Raw genomic sequence first — 12,540 nt, 5'->3', positions numbered from 1 at the left:
ATGCTGGTTCAATCCCCAGCTCTGCCAATTATGAGGCATGCGGCCTTCCACCAATTCCTTAAACTCCTGAAGCCTCAGTTATCTCATTTCCAAATGCAGTTAATGATGCACCCTGCACAGGGGCTTTGTGAGGATTTACTAACCGCATAGTTTAGTTCCTGGTTCAGTAACTTGAGGAAGTTATTATCTCTCAGATCATTCTGGAACATGCTTTATTTCACCTCAGTAATCAATAACTAAGAATTACGATTTCTTCTGCCTCCTGAGATCTAAGAAGCAGTAAAGCCACCTCCCGCTCTGTGCCGAAACCCTGGGTGAAGGAAATGTATTATCAGAGGATCAGCTTCACACAAAGCTATCTCAGATTAGGGACTTCCTTCTTCCCAGCAACAACAGTAACATTACAGCAGTCTTCTGGTCATTTCCTACAATCTCTTCTTATCACTTTCTTTGTTTTTCTTAGCCCCTTGAAGAGACAGGCTGAAAAGCCAGCCCTGACCACTAAGAAAAGTCAGAAGACAATTAGCAGGTACCGATTCCTCTCAGGGGCTTCAGGTTCCGGGAGGCTGGCCCACAGCAATTTCTGCTTTTTCTCAAGTCTTTTGTTCTCTCTATACTTTCTGGGCTGCCCTGTGGCCCCTGATTATCATCTACAACAGAGTTGGATGTGGACTTTAGTCCAAACTTTTATTAGCTGGGTGCTCTTTGATAGGTCGTTTGAGTCTCCTGACCTCAGTTGATTTATCTGCAAAATAGAGATCAATTGAAAGATATGTTAGGCAAGTGCCTTGGGCGTCTCCAAATGAGTAACACATATTTAAGTGGGGAAATTAAAATCAAGCAGATAGGGCTTCCCTGGTGGCACAGTGGTTGAGAATCTGCCTGCCAATGCAGGGGACACAGGTTCGAGTCCTGGTCTGGAAAGATCCCACATGCCGCGGAGTGGCTGGGCCGGTGAGCCATGGCCGCTGAGCCTGCGTGTCCGGAGCCTGTGCTCCGCAACAAGAGAGGCCGCAATAGTGAGAGGCCTGCGCACCGCGATGAAGAGTGGCCCCCGCTTGCCACAACTAGAGAAAGCCCTCGCCCAGAAACGAAGACCCAACACAGCCAAAAATAAATAAATTAATTAATTTTAAAAAAATCAAGCAGGTGCGCTGTGCCCCTTTCTCTTGAACTCAACCATCAGATGAGTCCCAGATTCTGCAAATAAAAATCCCTCCTGAATGTGGCCTTATGACCTTCGCATCTTTCTTGGGCAAGGAAATGAGTTTCCTAGTATTCATCCTGCCTGTAAGTTTGAGAAAGACCTCACAGAGGAACTGCCAAAGATATACTATAGATGATATCCCTCGCTCCCTGGAAATACAGCCTACTTGATGGGATCCCGAGCTGAAGTTGATACAACCTTTTGAATACAAGTGCCTGTAATCCTCATCCCCAAACATTCACAAACACACACAAATCTTCGGCCGGCCCGGTGGGCCTGCCCTGGTGTCCCTGCCTTCTGGATGGAGTCATTCTAAGGCCTTCAGTTCATGACCTTGCGATGCTCTGAGCCATTTAGGTTAGAGAGATGCAGGCTGTTATTAGCTTTATAGACCCCCTGCTTGCTAATTGAACTAGACAGTTGGTGCTTTATTATAGCGCCATGTAATGGATAATGCTTCTTCATTCAGGGGCTACTTCCTGCACTGAACTTTGTCAGTGCTCCCCGAATGCTTATCTGATTGCCCACACACTTAGGCCAAAGCAGAGATAGTTACCGGCTAATTCAAATCACCAATCTCCCCACCAGCTCCTGGTAGGTGAACGCTACAGCTCTATACTCAGGTTTCTTGTGGGAAGTTACCAGAGATTTTGTGCTGTACGCTGTACAAAGAGGGGTTGGGAAATTAATGTAGCTTTGCAGGAGGCATCTGTATGTTAGAAACTATCCCTGCAGTGGGGAAATATGACCTGGACAAAGGTCATTGTCCAGCTGGTTGTGATCAGTTAACTATTGGTGATGACGGTTAATGAGATAGCAGTTGAGGCTGCTGCCACATCTCAGCTGTCTAAGGTTCATAATCCATGGCGAAGGGTCCCTTGCTTGAGGCAGTGCCAGGAGAGAAGGCTCCCCTGCTCATGGAGTACCACATGGTCAGCCATGGTTGGTGGCCTTTTACCCTGTGGAGGAACTTCTTCTAAGGAACCTAGAAAGCCTTAGAAGTAACCTAGTGCTTTGTCTGCAAATTCTGCTGATCTTCAGCATTGCCTGGGGAGAGTGCTAACAATTACAGACACCCAGAATCCAGCCCCAGAACCACTGGGGGAGGGACTAAAACTTACATTTTACAGGATTTTTGTAGGTGATTCCAAATGTCAGCCAGGCTTGGAAACAACTTATTTAGTCCAACTGCCCTCGTTTCACAAAAGTAGTGCCTTGGCTGAGGTCTGCGTGCTGAATCGCGGGAGCTGGGAGTAAAACTCAGTCTGTTGGTTCTTACGTTGGGATCCTGTGTGTTGTGTGGCTTCTCTCAAAAAAACATCAGCTGTCTTTGGGGAGAGATGTGTAAAATACACTTGGTGAAACACAATAAACGATGGCATAATCCTCTGAGTGTCTAAGTCACCAGAACCTAACACTGGCCATTAGCTTACTGCAAGAAATTAAAAGTCGGTTAAGAATCCAGCTTCACCACTTACTGCTTGTGTGACCCTTGGTAAGTCACTTACCTCTCAGTTTCCTCGTCTACAAAATATGAATAATAAAGTCAATAGTAGCTACCTAATAGGGTTGCTGCAAGGGTTCAATGAATGACAGAATGTCTGAAAAGTGCTTGACGGAGCACTTGGCACGTAGGAAGTGCTTAGCTTTAGGTTAGCTTTATTTTTTGAGCGTTTACTATGTGCAGACACTATACTAAGAGCTTGATGGCTGCCATTCCCAAGGTCCAGCCGTTCTGTGAAGCAGGCATTCTCGATCAAGCCTTCCCAATGGGCAGCTGGGGGAAGGACTGACTGGGCTTGTACCTTTGGCTGCATTGGTCTTTTGGAATTTGGCATTCTGTGATTGCTGTCCACATAGGTGATATGTAGAAACATGTCATGGTGAAAATATCCTCTTGGAGGTAACAGTTGTGGAATTTTTGTAAATCTGACTAAAGCTCCTTGAGGGTGGAGCCTGTCCCTTGATCATCTTGGTGTCTTCTATTCATCTTGGTGTTCCCTGATCTAGTCTAGACCCTTCCTTGGCCCATAGTGTTCAATAAATGTTTGTCAAGTAGAACTAAATATCATCTCTTCAAGTTAATCTGATGCCTCCTTCCAAGAAATACTCTTCCCCTGGGTCATTTATCTTGACTTTCTTAATTCTTCATGGCTTATCGTGGCATGCCTTCACAATGGACTTTCAATTCACTTTTCCTCCTGTCATGCATGCTGTAAATGGTTTACTGCAGGACTATTTATAATAGTGGAAACATTGAAAATGACCTTAATGTCCAGCTGTGGGAAAATGGTTGAATAATCTATGATGCACTCATACATTGCTAATAGCTATCACTTACCCATGCTTACTGTGCCATGGTACAGTAATTACACTTTTTGTGTAATTAACTCGCTTAATCTTTAGAACCACTTTGTGAGGTAGATATTACTATTCTTATTTTACGGGTAAGGAAAGAGAACCAGAGAGGTTAATTAATTTGTCCAAGGTCACACAGCTAGGAGGTAGCAGAGTCAGGATTCAAACTCAGGCAGCCTGACTCCAGAGTCAGTATTCTCAGCCGCTAAACTAAACCATCTCTCATATTGACAACAAATAGTGCAACAAACCGCTAATAAATTGCCTAAGAATATTTGCCTTGCATCTACTAAGGGCTGAAGTGAATGAATACATTTATTGTTCAATATACAAGGGAAAAGCTTATGATATACTCTAAGTGGGATAGAAAAGCAGGATATCCTTTATATACATTATGATCTCAACTATGGAAAGAAAACTGTACAGGAAATAACTGGAAGAAAATAGGCCAAAAGGTTGATTCTGCTTGTGGCTGATGGGATGACAATCTTCCCCACTTGATTCTTTACACTGTCTGACTTTTGTATTTGTCAATTAAAAAAAATTTTTTTTTGATTTATTTTTGGCTGCGTTGGGTCTTTGTTGCTGAGCGCAGGCTTTCTCCAGTTGTGGAGAGCGGGGACTATTCTTCGTTGTGGTGCGGTGTGCAGGCTTCTCATTATGGTGGCTTCTCTTGTTGCAGAGCACCAGCTCTAGGTGCATGGGCTTCAGTAGTTGCAGCACACGGGCTCAGTAGTTGTGCCGCACAGGCTTAGTTGCTCTGCGGCATGTGGGATCTTCTGGGACCAGGGATTGAACCCGTGTCCCCTGCATCGGCAGGCGGATTCTGAACCACTGCACCACCAGGGAAGTCCCTGTGTGACTCTTGTAAATTTCCTAGAGCAAACTTTATCTGTAAAATGAGAGGGGAAAAAAACCTGTTAGAAATCGATGTTTAAAAATGTGAGGCCAGGCTTCCCTGGTGGCGCAGTGGTTGAGAGTCCGCCTGCCGATGCAGGGGACGTGGGTTCGTGCCCCGGTCTGGGAAGATCCCACATGCCGCGGACCGGCTGGGCCCCTGAGCCACGGCCGCTGAGCCTGCGCGTCCGGAGCCTGTGCTCCGCAACGGGAGAGGCCACAACAGGGAGAGGCCCGGGAACCGCAAAAAAAAAAAGTGAGGCGGTACAGAGGCAGGTTTGGGACGAATCACCAATAGGCATCAAACACTTGTTATTCCCCACCCCCACCCCCCGCCAAAACCCTTTGTTAAGTTCAGAGCAGTTTCATTGGCCCACAGGCCCTCTTGCGCCAAGCCCGACCATTCCTGCAGGTTATTCTGACGGTCATCCTCAGGTCATAAATACACAGGAGGCAGCTTCTACTTTGAGGCTGGTAGAAGTCCCTTGGGAAAAGCCAATTTCCTGGATCTTTTTGAGAGAATTTATTGCAAGCATCTGCGATTCCTCAGAGCTCCTTTACCCCTGTATTTCCTGCCATTGCTGGTGCATCTGGTCTCCTGGGCATAGTTTTTGAGTCTTGCCCCCAGGGCAGCAGGGCAGCAGTTTGGGCCGCTGCAGCCTGTGAAGTGTCAGCAACGGTTTGATGGGCTTGTCCGGTCTTTTGCAGCTCTGGGGACAGATACAGTATGAAGGACAGAGGCCTTGGTTTCAAAGCACAGCTCAACACTCACTAGTGGGCTTTAAGCAACTCACTTTACCTCTGAGCCTCAGTGTTCTCATCTGTAAATGGGGATGATCAAGAGGCAAATCTACCTCACAGGTTACTGTGAGTCTGAAGAGGGCTCAAGTGGGAGAATGTATATACAGGCCATCAGCGAATATAAAGGGCCATAGTTATGTGAAGTTTTCTTTTCTCCTCCCTCCTTTCCTTCCTTCTTTCCCTCCCTCCCTCCTTCCTTCCTTCCTTTTTTCCTTCCTCTCCCTCTCTCTCAATTTCTTTCTCCCTTTCTTTTTGTAGTTTCCCACTTTCTCATACCTTTTGGAGTCACTGACAGAGGCTAATTAAAATTAATTAACATTAAAATTAAGGGAGCCTGCTAGAGGGAAGGACCTGGGAAGGGGAAGGCCGCTGGAAGAGCATCACAGTAGGGGGAGGGATGTTGAGGAGGGAGGTGTAAAAATGTGAGAGGGTGACTGTCAAGAGTAGAACTTTGGGGAGAGGAATGTTGTAAGCAGATATCTAGGAAGTTTGCCTCAAGATGTTTGCTATAACACCATTTTGTCTCCTTCAGAAAACTTCTGTAAAGACATCGCTCACTTTTTACTGTTCTTGAAGTGAGATTTGTAGACATTCCCCACCCCCCCCACCATGTATTATTCTCTTACTAAGATTGGCCTTAAGGCAAGAATAGGAAAAGGAGCTCAAGAAGACTTAGGCACACTAGGGTTCCAGAATGATTCCCCTCCCCCCAAGTGAGGATTAAATGAGAGCACGCAACAGAGACTGGCTCGCACACAGGAGATGTTCAGTACATAGCAATTATTATTATTATGAATCAAGAGACATTTTGCTAAAATGTAAGTGACTTAGAAAAGAGACCTGGTTTCTCATTGTATCTTCTAGGCCAGAGCTGGACAGGAGCTGACTGGGTGAAGTGCAGTCCAGCCACACATGCGCCCCCATAGTGTGTCCGTTTCTCTGACCTATCCTGATCACACCGTGCCGATTCCCCGCTCTGAGGTTGTGGAGCCACCAGGCCACTGCTTGCTGTACCAGCCACTTCCCTGTCCTGTGGCTGCAGTCCTCCCATGAGGCCTATCTCTAGTGTCCAGCCTCTGCCCTCTAGTGTCGTTCTCCCCTGGCCCACTCCATGCTCCAGTGGACCATCCATGTAGGGACAGCAGGAGCAGTCCTTGGGTGCTTAGTTTAGAGATGCTGTTACTCTATTGCTATTTTCTGACTTGGGTTTTAGAGACTTAGCTGTGTCTGGGTATCTTCATCCTTGAAGCTGGCAGCACTGAGGCCCAAGGTAGGGGGCTCAGACAGACCACAGAGCAGTTCCTTTAACATGGAGCCTACCTTTATGTTGGGCAATAGGTGCTGAAAGTGTTGCAGGAAGGGGGACCCCTTCCAGGGCCCGAGAGTGGGCTCTTGTCTAACGTTTGGAAATGAATTGTCCGAGGAGACACATGTGCTGACAGAGCAAGAGACTTTATCGAGGAGCGCCTGGGCGGAGAGCAGGAAGGTAAGGGAACCCAGGAGAACCGCTCTGCCTCATGGCTCGCAGTCTCAGGTTTTATGGTGATGGGGTTAGTTTCCGCGTTGTCTCTGGCCAATCATTCTGACTCAGGGTCTTTCCTGGTGGTGCGCGCATCGCTTAGCCAAGATGGATTCCAGCAAGAAGGATTCTGGCAAGTTGGTAAGACATATGGACTGGCGTCTCCTCTCTCCTTTTGACCTTTCCGAATTCTTCCAGTTGGTGGTAGCTTGTTAGTTCCGTGTTCCTTACCAGGACCTCCTGTTGTAAAGATAACGCGTGCAAGTGGTTACTATCGGGCCTGACCAGGGTGGGCAGTTTTGGGCAGTGGTACCCCTAACAAAAGCACGCAGAGGAGGGAGCGCTATCTAAGGGCTTGATGAACATTTATAGTGAGGTGAGGAAGAAGAGTTTAGAAGGTTATTTTCAACTGCCTGCGTCTCCTTTCACCCCCACCCAAGACTTTGTAATAGCATCAACCTCCACTTCAAGAGTGCTATGAAAATATTGTTTGCCAGTGGATTGTTGTAAACGAATGTTAAAAAGCAGGGGGGCATTATTTGCATTAGCCAGTAAACTGCCTAAAATGATGACTGAGAAAGGCATGACCAAAAATATTATTCATGGGCAAAGGCTGAGGCCAGCGGTGGGCAGGGAGCTGAGATGGTGTCCAGAGGGCAAGTAGGTCTCTATACTTCTCAGGAAAACATCCTGCCAAGGCAGGGGCTCCAGAGACAATGAGGAGTGAAGCCTCCTATATAGGCTCGGGAGGACCGGACCATCCCCCATCCAAGGGTCCAGACTCTTGCTTCTCACTTATGGGTGAGAAGTTCCCAAAGGCTCTGAAGACACAGCAACCTTGAGGGAGCAGCCCCCAAAGGGAATAACCCCGAGCTGCTCCCAGCCTGGAAATTTGCCAGCGGCACTGCGACTTGCCTCCTCATCTGCCTTGGAGTCCCAGGATCTTCCTGGGCTTCTATTGTCCTCTGTGGTCATCCCAGTCCTGCAAGCCAAGCCTCCAGAGTGAGCCTGTCCCCTGTTTTCTCCATACCTTGGCTGGAGTTCTTCTGGTGATGAGAACCTTCTAGAGAAAACTCTCCCCTGTTTCTTGTTCTTGGTTCCTAAGTAGTGTTGACACAAAAGTGATGCTGAGGATGGAAATGATGAATGCTTTCAATGAATGTGGAAGAGGTTCAAATTCGGGCTCTTCCATTTCCAAGTGACTTGAATTTTCTCATCCACAAGATAGGGCTAAGGGTAGGCTAAGGCCACCAGGTATCCTATGATGAGGAGAGAATGCTTTTGCTTCCCAAATGGTGGCCATTGTTTGGATGTCCTTTTCTCATTCCCTCTGTCATTGCCACCACTCCTATTATATCTCCACTGATGTCAACTTCCAAGTTGATCTCTGTGTTCCGTGCTTTCATCTCTGATCCTGCCATCCATTTTCCAGGAGGCTCACTGCCGGAGAAACCAGTGTAAAACACAAAGGGGTATGTCATGCCCCTGCACAAAGTCTTGTTTCCATTTTTTTCAAAATAAAGTCAATATATCACCCTCCCAGAAATAGTCTTAAGAGTGTGTCTGTTTCCACTCATTAACTCATACATTTTACTGTGATGAGCACCTTCTCCACACCAGACATAAACAGACTGAGGAGCTTACATAAGAGTGCATAGCTAGTTGGTCATAGAGATTTGAATTCACTCTGCCTGTCACCCTCTCCAGCTGGAGCTCTTTGTACTGAGCAGTAGTGCATCCTCAGCAGCTGGGAAGGGCCAGCAGTGACAGCAGGAGGGGTCCAGGATCTGGGGTGCGGGGAAGCAGTGTTTGGAAGAAGGATGTTGGGGATGAGATGAAGATGCCATCTTCCCTTTCCCAGGATGGTGGTGGGGAGAGGGCAATTCGATTTGGAGACAAAGTTCTGGGCCTGGGCTTCACGCACTCTATTGTGAACTGGACTCTTGTTCCCAGAGGACCCGCACTATCTTCCACTCTCCTTGTCTCCTCTCCCCCACCACTCCTTCCCTCCAAGTACAGAGCCGGGCGCCAAGTGGGCCCTCCACAGACCTTCGGCAGATGATTATTGCCTCTGGGAGTCACGTCTTTTCTACGGGGACTGCACGGGTGGCCAAAGGTCGCTTCCGGCCCTCCTACAGGGTGGTTTTCTGTCTTAGGAAAGTGGTCCCCGGGGTCACCAGGGATGGTCAGTGTTTAGTGGTGACGCTTGCTCAACAAGTGGTTTCCTCTCGCCTCCTCCCGGCAGCCCCAGCTCGGCCCCAGGGAAGAAAGGAAACTCACTCCCTTTTCCACCCTCCCTGAGGCCTCCTGCCCACCAGCCTGCAGACAGCTTGGCGTGGAAATCTCCACGGGTAGGGACTCGCTGACCCTCCTTCCCTTCTGTATCTGTAGTGTGTGGGAGGTTCTTGCCACACCCTGTGAAATAGATTTTGTTGTTTCATATTCTACGTAAGAAGAATTCGAGGCTTCAGACACGTTAAGGGACTTGCTCAGGGTCATGCAGACAGTCGGTAGCAGAGGCAGGATTTATAGTCCCTGGTTGCTAGGAGAGTGCTGGATTCAAACCTCCGCCACCTGTGAGGCTAGGGTAGAGCCAGGATTTGGGAACCTTGCCCTTCCGCGTTGTCCCTCCCCATCGGCCCTCGGGGGGGGGGGCGCGGGCGGGGAAGCCGGATCCTAGCATCACTCGGGGGCTAAGTGCACCACCTAACCAGACACCCCTAATCCCGAGGCCTGCTCGCTAGCGACCTCCGGAGGGCTGGGCCGGTTTGGGGTGCGGTGTGGCGAGGGGACCCACCCCGTCTTCCCGACTATTTGCATAACGGAGACGGCTCGTTTCCCCCGCCCCTTCGCCGCACTCTTCTTCCCTCCTTCCCGCGTCCGCGCCACCCCTCATCCCCTGTCCCCCCGCTCCTCCCCAAAGACCCTCCTTCAGGGACTGTTGCGTTGGGGCTCCCAGCTCCCGGGCTCTCTGGCCGCCGCCGGGCGAGGAGTCCGGAGGCATCCGGGGGAGGGGAGTCCCGCGCAGGGCCGGGCTGGGGAAAACGCCTGGGGCACTGCCCCGCGCTAACAAAGGGAACCCGCTGCCTGCCGGCTGGGGCGTGGAGCTGGCTGAGCTGCCGCAGCTTCGGCGGCCGAGAGCGCAGCGAGTGAGTAGGGCTGCGGTGGGCGGCGGCGCGGCCCGAGCCCCCCGGGAGGAGTGGAGCGAAGGGGCACAGGATGGGAGCGGAGCGGCGGGGTCCGGGGCGCGCCTAGGGCGCAGGGAATCGGTGTCCAGCACCCCTCAGACGCCTTGGCCGCGCTGACCGGCCACTCTTTGGCTGCGGGTGTCTGTGGATTAATCCGGGCGGAGGGGCCGCCCTGGCTTCTCCCAGGCTCCACTAGCCTGCGGACCCACAACAAACCCACGTGCGCGCGGCCGCGGGGAACCCCGCTTTCTCCACTGCACCGTCAGCATGGGAGGGGGATGCCTTGCAGAGTCCAGATTCCTTCACATCTCGCCTGCCGGATTTACAGACGGAGAAACTGAGGCCCGCGGCGGGGATGGGGGCACAGGTACCATAACAAATGCACGTGCGCCCTGTGCTGGGAGCGTGGCACGCCGCTAGCCCTTAGGAGCCGCCCTGCGCAACCCGGCCATTGTCTCAGCTGCCGGGGAGGGAGCGGCGCTGGGGGCGTCACTTGCTGGAGGAAGACGACAGACCCGTTTAAAAGGTACCACTTGGGTATCAGACCAAATTGCCAGACTTAAAAAGGGAAACACGAAAAGAGAAGGAAGCTACAAAAGATTACCCCAGGCCGGGAGTGTGTCCCCGGCCGTGGTGCATGAGTTGAGATGACCCGGACCGCCCCTCACTTCCACCTCACGGTGGTTTCTTAGAGACAGGGGTTGAATTAAAGGTCTGTGGGTCCCCCTTCTAAAAAAATGACCGTGCCCAGCGCACCATTGTCCCTGCACTGCCTCTGTTGGGGACGGCGAGTGCCTCCTTAGCCTGCAGAAAGAACAGTTCGATTTAAACGGCCCCCAGCGCAGTCTTGGGTTTCGCTTGCGCTTTGCCTTTGTAGGTCTAGCCAGCCCCGGTGTCACTGGCCCCTTTTGGCTTGTTGTGTGTTTGTACAAACAAGGCCAGCCGAGCACTCTTGTTCTAGGTGGGGACGCTATTATTTTCAGTTCTATCCGAGTTTATTTGAGGGAAATTCCGAGGTCCGGAAAGAGAGGCCTCTTGTTTGTTTTGCTTTTTCTTTGCCTACGTATGCTCAGCTCAGCTTTGCAGATTTTAGTTCATCAGACCTGTTCAGGCAGCAATGAGGTGGTTGGGGGCGGGGGAGTGCATTGGCTCGGTAGGGGATGGTGTGGGTGCAGAAGGAAGCCCGTCAGGCTGTGGGAGTGGGTGGTGTGCGCGGAAACCTAGGCACCGCCCCCCTTGTGCTTGCGGAGCGGTCGGGCTTCGGCTTCACCTTGGCCAGCTCCGCAGATTAACCTGTCCCTGGGGCGGGCGAGTGGGGGGGACTGGAGGGCCTCCGGCTCTGCGCCCCGGTTTTTGGGAGTCTAGAGAGCATCCAGTGAACCCTCTTATTTTACAGGCCGGGAAACGGAGGCCGGGAGGGTTCAGCTCCTTGTCCAAGTTTAAACCGAGTGAAATCGGCCACCTAGAGAGGACTTGAGTCCCGGTCTCCCAACTCCCACACTGCACACTGCCATGCGGTCAACTAAAGGCAGAACCGGGATTCTGTGGTTGGCTGAAAAGGCAGTGGCCTTAGGCAGAATAGAGTTAAACAAAGAAAGTAATTCAGATTGAAATCTGCACCCTTCCATTATCCCTTTCAAGAGTTCTTTACCCATTTGAGAAAAGATAGATTTAGTAATTCCTTACTCTCCTAGCCTTTCATAAGCGTAGTTAGTTTTCTCTTCTGGCTGCCCTTTCCCCTCAAAGTTGGAGCCGGGCCAGCTGTGGAGACTTGGATGTTTTGCCTGTCATCCCTGTGCCAGGAGGCCTTTGTTTGGGCATAAGCACTCCAGGAAGAAAGTGTCTCCTAGGACGCTACTCGTGAGTCACTTGTGGGAGAACAAAGCATTGTTTTCATTGATTGTATTTAATTAAATGTTTAAAAATGAGAGTCCCACGAAGTAGCTACTTATGTTTGCATTTGGCAGAGGAAAAGTTGGAAAACCAAAGAAAACATGTTGAGTCTGGGTTTCGCCAAAGCTAACGTGCTGTTTCACCCTGTCCCTCTTATCTCCTGACTGCACCTGTTTCTTAGGGTTTCCAGGCTGTTTCATTTCTGTGGTAATTCCACTTGGCACTTGATTAGAGATCTCATCAGGACTCTCACCCTGTAAGGAACTTATGAAATCACCTGGCCAGTTTCCCTAAACGGAAAAACTGAAGCTCAGAGAGGAGAGATTACATGCCTAAGGACACACAGCAAGGTGTCTGCTTTTAGTGCCTCTTTCTGCGTGAAAGGGAAACTTGCATCAAATGAGTTTTTGTTGGTACCCCAGAGTACAGTCAAAGTTATGATGGTTGTTATAACAACACCCTTCAAGTCACAGGATGAATTCCTTAAGGACTTAAATAGGTTTTGGTTGTTAAACAAAGCCCTGGATCCCAATGGTAGCTATGGTGAGGAGTATTATATTGATAGTTATCACTGGGGATCGGTTTTCTTTAGTGTGTACTAACTGGTTCACTTTACTCTTGCCCTGGTTTCCTCTGCCTTGTGCTTCCCCAGTAGGGAGCTGTTTTAAACTATGATT

General features: G+C 50.0%; 1 protein-coding gene across 7 annotated transcripts in view; it reads left to right on the top strand.

The window, feature by feature from the left end:
* Positions 1 to 9,622: 9,622 nt before the first annotated feature.
* ST6GAL1 (ST6 beta-galactoside alpha-2,6-sialyltransferase 1) overlaps positions 9,623 to 12,540 on the top strand; it is a 137,700-nt gene continuing 134,782 nt past the window's right edge. For 2 of the 7 annotated variants that reach the window (XM_060298302.2, XM_060298297.2), the window contains exon 1: positions 9,623 to 9,931. The gene's annotated coding sequence lies outside the window, so the exon portion shown is untranslated. The other 5 variants (XM_060298301.2, XM_060298299.2, XM_060298296.2 and 2 more) reach the window with 4 other exon arrangements.

The sequence above is a fragment of the Globicephala melas genome, chromosome 4 (assembly GCF_963455315.2).
Source record: "Globicephala melas chromosome 4, mGloMel1.2, whole genome shotgun sequence".
NCBI lineage: Eukaryota > Metazoa > Chordata > Mammalia > Artiodactyla > Delphinidae > Globicephala > Globicephala melas.
Note: the sequence above shows the minus strand (reverse complement) of the source record. Positions and strands in the feature narration are given on the sequence as shown.